Source organism: Rhinopithecus bieti, unplaced genomic scaffold (assembly GCF_001698545.2).
Source record: "Rhinopithecus bieti isolate Rb0 unplaced genomic scaffold, ASM169854v2 scaffold_61117, whole genome shotgun sequence".
NCBI classification, from domain to species: domain Eukaryota; kingdom Metazoa; phylum Chordata; class Mammalia; order Primates; family Cercopithecidae; genus Rhinopithecus; species Rhinopithecus bieti.
In genome coordinates, this window is record NW_016824934.1 from 2186865 (window position 1) to 2198574 (window position 11710).

Sequence of the window (11710 nt, forward strand, 5' to 3'; positions counted from 1 at the left end):
GAGCGAGACTCCGTCTCAAAATAAATAAATAAATAAATAAATAAATAAATAAATAAATAAATGTAAATAATGCATCCCTGCTGAATTTATTTTGTTTTAAGCTAACAGGTAAGTTTCTAACTTTATTTTACAAATGATTGGCTCATTGCACTCATTTGTTAAATAACCTAGTCTTCCTCCACTGATTACAAACATTTGGGTGCATTGCTGTATTTCTGCTCTGTCACCATGCTTGTCTGTTTTTGCATCAGTAGTACAGTCTTAACATTATTTCAGCTTTACATTATTTCATTCAGTCTTAGTGTCTGCAGGTAAAAGACTGTATTATCACCCCTATTCCAGACATCTTGGCTATTCTACTTAGATGAACTATAGGATAATTTTGTCAAGTTAAAACATTTTCTGTTTGGATTTTATTTGGGATAATGTTAAAGATGTTGTATTACTTGAGGGAAGAATTGATATTTAAGTGGTTTTAGATTTTCCCACCCAGAAACATGACATGCTTTTTCATTTATTCAAGGCATGAATGTCTCTCAATAAAGTTTTGCAGTTTTCTTCGTGCAGGTTCTGTCCATTTTTTCATAAGGGTATTCCTCTGTCCCTCTTCAGTAACTGTTTTGCTGAACAAGATCTCTTTATCATATATATAGGTTTTCTTGTCTTGACCTTGTATTTAATGAATAGAGTATTAAAAAGGTTTTTCTTTTAAAATTCACTAACATGGTAATGCATTAAAATTCTTTTTCTTTATTTTTATTTGACTGTTTTGTTTTGTTTTTTTGAGATGGAGCCTTGCTCTGTCACCCAGGCTGGAGTGCAATGGTGTAATCTCAGATCACTGCAACCTCCGTCTCCCTGGTTCATGCAATTGCCCTGACTCAGCCTCCCAAGGAGCTGGGATTACAGGCACCTGCCACTACGACCGGCTAATTTTTTTGTATTTTTAGTAGAGATGGGATTTCACCATGTTGGCCAGACTGGTCTCGAACTCCTGACCTCAGGCAATCCACCTGCCTCGGCCTCCCAAAGTCCTGGACTTACAGGTGTGAGCCACCATGCCCGGTCTGTTTAACTATTTTTACTGAGGCATAACATACAGTAAACTGTGCAAGGGTACTGATCTTATGTGTTCATCTTGGTGGATTTTTGCATCTGTATAATCAGGTCAAGATATGGCTCTTTCCAGAACCCCAAAAACCCCTCTCATGTTCCACTTTCACCCATACCAACACCTGAGGTAACTAGTGTGTATTTCTATCAACAGGGAATAGGTTAGCCTGCTTATGACCTTAATATCAATCAAATCATGCAGTATGCACTTTAGTGTTTGGATTCTTCCATTTAATATAATATCTTAAGGTTCACTCATTTTGTTGCACTTATCAGTACTTTGTACCTTTTATTGTTTTGTAGTATTCTATTGTATGCTTGTGGGTGCATATGTGTGTATGTATTTGTGTGTACACATGCATGCAAATATTTACGTATACACACCTATATTCCATGATTGATGATGTATTCATTCTCCTGTTGATAGGTCTGTGGGTTGCTTCTAGTTTTTTGCTATTACAAATAAAGCTACTATGAACACTCTTGTACATGTTATTTTGTGTGTGCCCATATGTGCGGTTTGCTGTTGGGTGAACAACTGCATGTGAATTTGCTAGGTCACAGGGTATGCACTTGTTGACTTTAATAGATGCTACCAAATGATATTCAAAAGTAGTTGTGACATTTTACATCCCCACCGTCAATGTTTGAAAGGTCCAGTTACTTCCTACCCTCACTAGCATTCGGTAGTGTCAGGCTTTTAAATTTTAGTCATTCTGGTGGGTGTGTAGTGGCATCTCATTATGGCTTTAGTTTGCCTTTACTTGATAAGTAGTATAATGTGCAGTATTTTTTCACATGCTTGTTAGCCATTTGGATATTCTCTCTTTTAAGTGAAATATTTTACACATTTTAAAATTGGTTTGTCTTCTCATTGATTTGTAGGAGTTGTTCATATATTTCAGATATGAGCCCTTTGTCTTATCTGTACAAAGATATTTGTCTCATACTTGCTTTTTTATTCTCTTAATTATTTCTGATGATGAACAGAAGTCTTCAATTTTAGTGAAGTTCAATTAATCAGATTTTTTGCTTTTTAAATTTAGGGCTACTGATTTATTGTGTCCTAAGAAATCTTGGCTTCCTCCAAGGTATTGAAGCTATTCTCTTACGTTTGCCTCTGGAAACTTCGTTGTCTTATCTTTCATATTTAAGTCTATGGTCCATCTCACATTAATTTCTGTGCATTGTAGGAGGTAGGGGTTCATGCTTAGTTTTTTTTTTTTTTTTTTCCCTATGTAGATATCTCAAGTTTCAGCACTAGCTTTTGAGAAAATAATTCTTTCTTCCACTGAATTACATTGGTATTGTCTTTGTGAATCAGGTGAGCATATATGTGAGTCTATTTTGTAACACTGATCTACTTATCCATCCCTTCATCAATACTATGCTTTCTTTCTTTTTTTTTTTTTTTTTTTTTTTTTTTTTTTTTTTTTTTTTTGAGACGGAGTCTCGCTCTATCGCCCAGGCTGGAGTGCAGTGGCCGGATCTCAGCTCACTGCAAGCTCCGCCTCCCGGGTTTACGCCATTCTCCTGCCTCAGCCTCCCGAGTAGCTGGGACTACAGGTGCCCGCCACCTCGCCCAGCTAGTTTTTTGTATTTTTTAGTAGAGACGGGGTTTCACGGTGTTAGCCAGGATAGTCTTGATCTCCTGACCTCGTGATCCACCCGTCTCGGCCTCCCGAAGTGCTGGGATTACAGGCTTGAGCCACCGCGCCCGGCCAATACTATGCTTTCTTAGTTACCACAGCTTTATCATTTTTGTAAGACTCAACATTTTGTACTGTCAATTCTCCAATTTTGTTCTTCAAGGCTGTCTTATCAATTCTAGGTCTCTTGCATTTCCCCGTAAAATTCAGAACCAGCTTGTCAATTTCTACAACCATAAACTTTCTGGGATTTTGATTGTGATTTCATTGACCTTATATATCAGTTCAGGAAGAATTAATGTCTTAATGATATTGAGTCATCTAATCTGTGAACATGTGTGTCTCTCATTTAACTCTTTTTAAATTTCCCCCAGTAATTTTGCTGTTATTGTTGTTTTTTCAATATACGTCTTGCACATATTTTGTTAACTTTATTCCCAAGTATTTCACAAATGTATGTTTTTATAAATATACACATAATATTCATGTATTTTTACAAATATATACATGAATATTATGTATATATTTAGAGACAGGGTCTCACTCTGTCACCCAGTCTAGAGTGCACTATAACCATAGCTTGCTGTAGCCTTGAACTCCTCAGCTCAAGCCATTCTCTCACCTCAATCTCCCAAGTAGCTGGGACTACCGCCATACCCAGCTATTTTTTTATTTTATTTTATTTTTGTAGACAGAGTTTCACTATGCTACTCAGGCTGGTCTTGAACTCCTGGCCTCAAGTGTGTTCATCCTGCCTTGACCTCCCAAAGTGCTGGGATGACAGGCATGAGCCTCTGGGCCCGGCCTATTTTATATTTTTTAAATCCATTGTAATGGCATAGACCTTTAAAATTTTTTTTTGCCAATTGTTTGTGGCTATTTTATAGAAATGCAATTTTATAGATTGAGTTTGTATTAATGTACTTATTAGTTCTAATAGTTTTTTTATAGATTTTTTGGAATTTCTACGTACAAAATTAGGGCATCTGCAAATAAAGACAGTTTTACTTTTTCCTTTCTACCTTTTATGGTCTCTTATTTTCTTTAAAAGGACTTCCAAATATTCTCTCTGTAGACTGATGATCCTAATTGAAGTCATATGTAAAATGGCCATAAAAAGTGCCAGGACAAGGAAGGCTTCTTTGGAAAGAATATTGGATAATTTAATTGAAGCAATGATCTGAATATGATTTCTCACTGAATGTCCCTGTTGATAGAAAATGTTTACACACAAAAATGTATGTAATGTACATACATAGTAAATATGTATATTAACAACCACATGGTGAATCACCTTCATAGCAAATGCAAAAAACAAACACACACACACAAACAAAAAAACCAAAAAAACCCCCCAAAAACCAATAACTTTGCCTGAAGGAAAATTCTTTTGGAGTTACCACAAAATGCTCAAGAGCTTGAATGCAGAAGTCTTAGAACAAACTTTGCTTCTATCAAACTTTGCCTCTTTATGTGTCAGGACTTTTTAAACAGAAATTTTCCCTGTATTTATCTACATAAACACACAAGATAAGGGTAGGATCTCTGTCTTCTAAGTTGCACTTTGCCAATTAGGTGTTCCACGGACGTTCCTTGAATGAGTGAATGCATGAATAAATGAAAAGAATGAATGAGTGGATGAGAGAGCTTAGCCCCAATCTTCAGTTCTCTTTGATAACTCACCCTATTGGACTTAGAATTTATTTGTATTTTTTTTTTTTTTTTTTTTTTTTTTTTGAGACGGAGTCTTGCTCTGTCACCCAGGCTGGAGTGCAGTGGCACAATCTCGGCTCACTGCAAGCTCTGCCTCCCGGGTTCACGTCATTCTCCTGCCTCAGCCTCCTGAGTAGCTGGGACCACAGGCACCCGCCACCATGCCCAACTAATTTTTTTTTGTATTTTTAGTAGAGACAGGGTTTCACTGTGTTAGCCAGGATGGTCTCAATCTCCTGACCTTGTGATCTGCCTGCCTCGGCCTCCCAAAGTGCTGGGATTACAGGCGTGAGCCACTGCACCCGGCCTTATTTGCTATTTTCTATATGCTGTTCAGATAATCTGGTTTCCCATTTACAACTTGATTCCATTAAAGGAATGTTCCCAGCTATAATAAACTGTTTTCAAAGATTGTGCAACAATCTCTTTGCCTCCACCTGCCGTGTCTACCCTATTTCTCAGAGGTTACCCCTGGTAATAGTCAAACAGAGAATTAGAAAAAGTAGATTGGACAGAATTTGACTTTTTTGTTTTTGAGATGGAGTTTTGCTCTTGTTACCCAGGCTGGAGTACAATGGTGCAGTCTCGGCTCACTGCAACCTCTGCCTCCTGGGTTCAAGTGATTCTCCTACCTCAGCCTCCCGAGTAGCTGGGATTACAGGCACCCATCAGCATGCCCAGCTAAATTTTTGTGTTTTTCTTTAGTAGAGATGGTTTCACCATATTGGCTAGTCTGGTCTCGAACTCCTGACCTCAGGTGATCTACTCGTCTCGGCCTCCCAAAGTGCTGGGATTACAGATGTGAGCCACCGTGCCAGGTTAGATTTTGACTTTTTAAAAAAACTAAATTTGGTTGTAGCAATCTTTATGCATGCATTGTACAGTTATGGTCCTGGAAGTTATGTTATAATTGTCACGCAGCTTCAATCCACCATCTACCTGCTCTGACCTCTCTACCCATTGCCCCCCATCTACATTGTGACAGGTGCTCCCACTCTGTGTCTGCACTCAACAGTCCTGCCAATGTCTATCAGCCCTCTACTCCCATAATAGTTTACTCACTCACCCGTGTACATGATCGTCTCTCTCTATAATTTCCCTAGACCCCAAGGGTCCCAGTGCAGTGCTTTGCAGAAAGTAGAACTTTAGAACAATACTTGCTAAATGCACAAAGTAAAAGAGGAGATGGACAGACGGCTAAACATCAAAGATGGGATGTAACCAATACACAGTCAGTGTTACAATCAGCAAGGTATAGTATACACACATTAAATTACACACATTAAATTACATTGGATTGTTTCCTAGTAATTATGGTTCTGGGTTTATAATGGTTTTGAGAGACGCATTAGCAATTGCTACCTTGGATTAGTCACAATGTTTAGTTTTCTGTTGGAAGGCACATTATTTATTTAATGTCACAATACTAAAATCATTTCATTCTGCAATGTTCAATAAACAGAAAAAACCTGCCTAGCCTAACATCTGTATTAAATTGTTGCTAAGAAAGTAAACATTTCTCCCCCTGTTTTCTCTGAGTTGATTAAGCACCAGTATATTTAAAAATGTTTCTCAAGCCTGAGAAGACTCCCCTCTGTACTTACAACTATTCAGTGTAGAATGTTTTTCCTACCACTTGATTACAATTTGGCAGTAGTTTCTGAATAATTTACAAATTTTAAATTTCTGTGCCCCAAACACACATGTGTTTGCAGCTAAACAGACTTGAAAGAATATGCAAATTGCACTTTTATGTCAAAAATGAGTGAATGCAGCTTCATGCAGAAAAAAGTTAACTGTCACCCTTGTGTTTTTGTTTAGACTAATCTGTGTGCTGTCGCCCCCACATCAGACTGCATCAACATTTTCTTTGGGATATTAGACGTAAATGTTTATGGCTGCAAAGAGCCTAGGAGGGATTGGCACTTATTAAAAACGACCCTGGAGTATTTTCTTTGCTTTCCACATAAATATCCCGGGGAAGCGTTCAATGGAATGAGACTGCCAGGTAGAAGGAAATGAGCATTGCACCAGGGCGCTGGGGTCTCCTGGGTCCTGTCACTTGAGAGGCCTCATCCAGGAGTGCAGCAAAAAGGCTGCGACTGGAGAACTGGGGGTGGAGCTGGCTTCTTCTCACTGTGGAAGATGACATTGCAGCTGATGGGAAGTGTCTCTCCCTAAGGCCAGGAATTTCTGCTTCCCCTGCCCCTCCCCAAAACTTCAATTTTAAAGAGTCATTAAAAGACTAGATACCATATGTAGATTTCATCCCATCTTCAACTGTGGAGGCCAAGCCTTGGTGTGTTACCAAGATGGGGCAACCTCCTACACCCCACTCAGTATCATTCACAGGGCGAAGTAGGCAAGAGTTCACTATGCCTTCTCAAAGGTTGGGAGTTGGTTCCTGAAGTTGAGTCATGGAGATGTCCTTTCTTGATTTTAGAAAAAGCTAAGAATCTTATACCAGTATCTCAGACACTGAGGACATGATTCTAGTCCTCTCTGATTCAACCAAAATGTGTCAAAAATCCGCTATACAAAGGCCCATTAACTTCTCCTGATATTAACCTCTCCAATGTAATCACTGTCCTCTAGCTTTTACCCCAGACTGCCCGAAATTTAGGTAATGTCATTGCACTCCCAAAGGTCTTCACCTCATATCATCCCACTATAGTAGCTATCACCAAGGTCACAAACAACCTCCACAAAACCAAACAAAATGAACATTTTCCAGTTTCCATCTCACCTCTCACCAGTCTTGACGCCTTTGATCACTTCCTCCTTTTTGAAACCCTTTCTTCTCTTGACTTCAATAACACCACACTCACTTTTTCTCCCTCCGATTCTTGGCTGCTCCTGTGTTTTTTTTGCAGGCCCATTTCCCTCTGCCCAGTCTTTAAATGCTGACAGACTAGAAACCGCACAGTCATCTCATCTTGAGATGCACAGAAAGAGCATTTAACAAAACTCAACATTCTTTCATGTTAAAAACACTCAATAAACTAGGAAAAGAAGGGAACTTAACCTGACCAAAGCAAGGAAATGGAACCTGCCCTAGAGCCTCCAGAAAAGAGCAGATCCCTGACAACACACTCCAATCTAGCCTGGTGACACCATGTTGGACTTTGAATCCATTGAACTGGGAGATAATAAATTTATGTCATTTTAAGCCAATTTATCATCATTAGTTATAGAAGCAATAGAAAACTATTATAATACAGCCATCTATGAAAAACTCTAATAATACAGTATAATAATGCAGCCGTCTATGAAAAACCCACACCTAACAACAACTTAAGGGTGAAAGACAGGATATTTCCCCCTTAAGATCAAGAACAAGACGGGGATGTCTAGTCGCAGCACTTCCATTCAACATCTAATTCAGGGTATCTAATTCGTGGTAATTAGGTGAGAAAAAGAAATAAAAAGCATCCAGATTGGAATGGAAAAGTAAAACTAGCTCTATTTGCACATGAAATCATCTTGCGTATAGTAAATCCTAAGAAAATCACAAAAACTGGGCATAATAAATGTGTTCAGAATAGTTGCACGATACAAGATCAACAAGCAAAAATTAATTGTATGTCTATAACTAGCAAGAACAATCAGAAAATAAGACAATGATTTAATCTATAGTGACATCAAAAAGAAGAAAGTACTTAGAAATAAATTTAAAATAAGTTCAAGACATATTCACTGAAAATGATAAAACATCACTGAAAGAAATTAAAGAAGACTTTAAAAAATGAAAAGTTGTTCTATTACCCTTGATTGGAATATGTAAAATATTGTTATGATATCAATACTCCCCAAATTGATCTACAGATTCAGGGCAATCCCTACCAAAATTCCAGACAGCTTTTTTGTAGGTATTAGTAAGCTCATTATAAAATTCATGTGGAAATTCAAGGGACCCAGAGGAACCAAAACAATACTGAAAAAGAACAAACTTGGAAGACTCACACTTTCTACTTTAAAAACACAAAGCTATAGTGATCAAGACTGTATAGAATAGGCATAAAATAGATGTACAGATCAATGGAATAGAATTGAGAATTCAGAAAAAAAAAAACTCTTACATTTTGGTCAATTGATTTTGACATGGGGAAATAGTATTTCAACAAATGTTGCTGAGACAACTGATATCCACATGCAAAAGGGTGAACTTGGATCCTTATCTCTCTATGTACAAAAGTTAACTGAAAAGGACCAGAGACCTTCACGTGAGAGTTATAAATACAAAACTTTTAGAAGAAAATGTATATGTGAATCTTCATGCCCTCAGATTAGGCAATGGTTTCTTAGCCATGACACCAAAAGCACAAGTTACTAAGAAAAATGTAAATTGCACTTCATCAAAATAAAACACTTTTGTGCTTCAAAGAATATAATCAATAAAGTGAAAAGATAACCCACAGAATGAGAGAAAATTTTTGTAAATCATACATTTCACAAGGGACTTGTATTCAGAATAAAAAATGTATACACAATGCTACAATAAAAAGACTAATAATCCAATTTTAAAATGGGCAAAAGACTGGAATAAGCATTTCTCAAAATAAGATATATAATTGGTCAAAAACACATGAGAAAATACTCACATTATTAGGGAAATGCAAGTCAAAACCGCACTGAGATGTCACTTCATGTCCACTAGGATGAATATAAAAAAACAGACAATAACAAGTGTTGATGAGGATATGCAGAACTTAAACCTCATACATTGCTAGTAGGAATGTAAAATTAATGCTGCTGCTTTGGAAAAACAGTTTGGCAGCTCCTCAAAAAGTTGAACATAGGGAGCAATTCCACTTCTATATAAGAAAACTGAAGACCTATGTCCATACAAAAGCTTGTATATCATTGTTTATAGCAGCCTTGTTCATAAAAACCATAAAATGAAACAACTGAATGTCCATCAATTGATGAATGGATAAACAAAATGTGGTATAGCTATACAATGGAATATTATTTAGTGATCAAAAGGAACAAAGTACTAACACATGCTACAACATGGATGGATCTTAATATCATTATACTAAGAAATCAGACATAAGAAGTCACATATTGTACAATTCTACTTATATGAAATGTCTAGATTAAGCAAATCCACAGATACACAAAGTAAATTAGTGGTTGTTAGAGGCTAGGAAGATGATGAAATCGGGATGAATGCTAATGGCTATGTGATTCATTTTGAGGTGACAAAAATATTCTGGAATTAGCAGTGATTGCTGTGTAACCCTGTGAATATATTAAAATACTGAATTGTACACTTAAAAATGAATTTTATGTATGCAAATTATATCTCAATAAAATTTTAATATATTAGCAAGACAAAACAAAACAGTGGATGGGCCTCAAGTTTTGGTCCCAAATCTATTCTTTTTCTGCATTTTCCCCGGGCAATCTCTTTGACTCCTACAGCTTCAGCTATAATTGAGGTTCCTGTCAATCTCAAGTTTTTATTTCTATCACAGATCTCTCCTCTGAGTTTCTCTGAATTTCCTACTTGAAGGTTTCAAAAGAACCTCTCATTTGACATAACCCAGGCTAAAATTTTGCTTTCTCTTTCTCCACCAAAGCCTGGTCTTCCCTCAGTGTTGTCTATTCAGCAAGTGGCACAACCACCCACTGATTTACCAGAGTTGGAAATGGGAATCGCACTTTCTTGTTCTTATGACTTGTTGGTGTTGAGGAGGTACAATAAATGACAGTCCCTTTCCTCTGCTCAAGTTGATATTCAATGATGTCAGATTGATATGGACGAAGATCTTCTTGTCAGCTTTATCACTGATAAAGCCAGTACAGGAAAATATGGCTTAGTTGCTTAGTACCAGGTGATTTCCCAACACTGAGCCCCAGATGTAGGCACACTGAACACTCATTCATAAGCAGAACCAACAACTGCAGTCTCCCCAAACAGGGCCCTGTCTCTGCCTAACTTAGGGCAAAGAGGAGCAGACAGGGATATGTATTTTCGGTGGTCAGAAAGAGGAGGGATCTGGGAGAGAGATATAAGCTTGGAATTTGTGGATATCTCAATTGTAGTTCAGCCATAAGAGTGGGAGATTGCCTGGGGAGAATATAGAGAAAGACTAGGATTCAGGACTAAGGCTTGAGACTGGTCAACTTTAAAGGCTGCATAGAGGAATATGAGCTTTTGATGGAGACAGAACACCAGCCAGAAAAGGAATGAAGTAATTGTGGTGTTGTGGAAGTCCATGGAAGAGAGTGTTTCAAGAAGGAAGGAGGCGTCAAGCATCTTTGCGCCTGTTGTTCTCAGCTGAATGTTCTTCCCCACCTTTTTAGCTGCTTTAATTACTACTCATTTCTCCATCTAAATGGCATTTCCACAGGGAAACTTTCCTTATTCCTGACTACCAGGCCTGGGTTAATCTCTGTCCCCCTTTACATGCTCTTATGACCCCTGAAAATTTCCTGCAACCCCTTGTGTTGGCTGAAATGTCATTATTACAAATGTAATTTATTAATTGAAATGTAATTAAATGCATGGGTATCATTCATGTCCCCACTTCACTGTTACTTCCATGAGAGTCTATTCACCTCTCTAACCCTTTGCTAAAAAATATTGGTGAGTATACACCAGTTAGAATGGTGATCATTAAAAAGTCAGGAAACAATAGGTGCTGGAGAGGATGTGGAGAAATAGGAACACTTTTACACTGTTGGAGAGACTGTAAACTAGTTCAACCATTGTGGAAGACAGTGTGGTGATTCCTCAAGGATCTAGAACTAGAAATACCATTTGACCCAGCCATCCCATTACTGGGTATATACCCAAAGGATTGTAAATCATGCTGCTATAAAGACACATGCACACGTGTTTATTGTGGTACTATTCACAATAGCAAAGACTTGGAACCAACCCAAATGTCCATCAATGATAGACTGGATTAAAAAAATGTGGCACATATACACCATGGAATACTATGCAGCCATAAAAAAAGGATGAGTTCATGTCCTTTGTAGTGACAGGGATGAAGCTGGAAACCATCATTCTCAGAAAACTATCGCAAGGACAAAACCGCATGTTCTCACTCATAGGTAAGAATTGAACAATGAGAACACTTGGACACAGGAAGGGGAACATCACACACTGGGGCCTGTGGTGGGGTAGGGGGAGGGGGGAGGGATAGCATTAGGAGATATACCTAATGTAAATGATGAGTTAATGGGTGCAGCACACCAACATGGCACATGTATACATATGT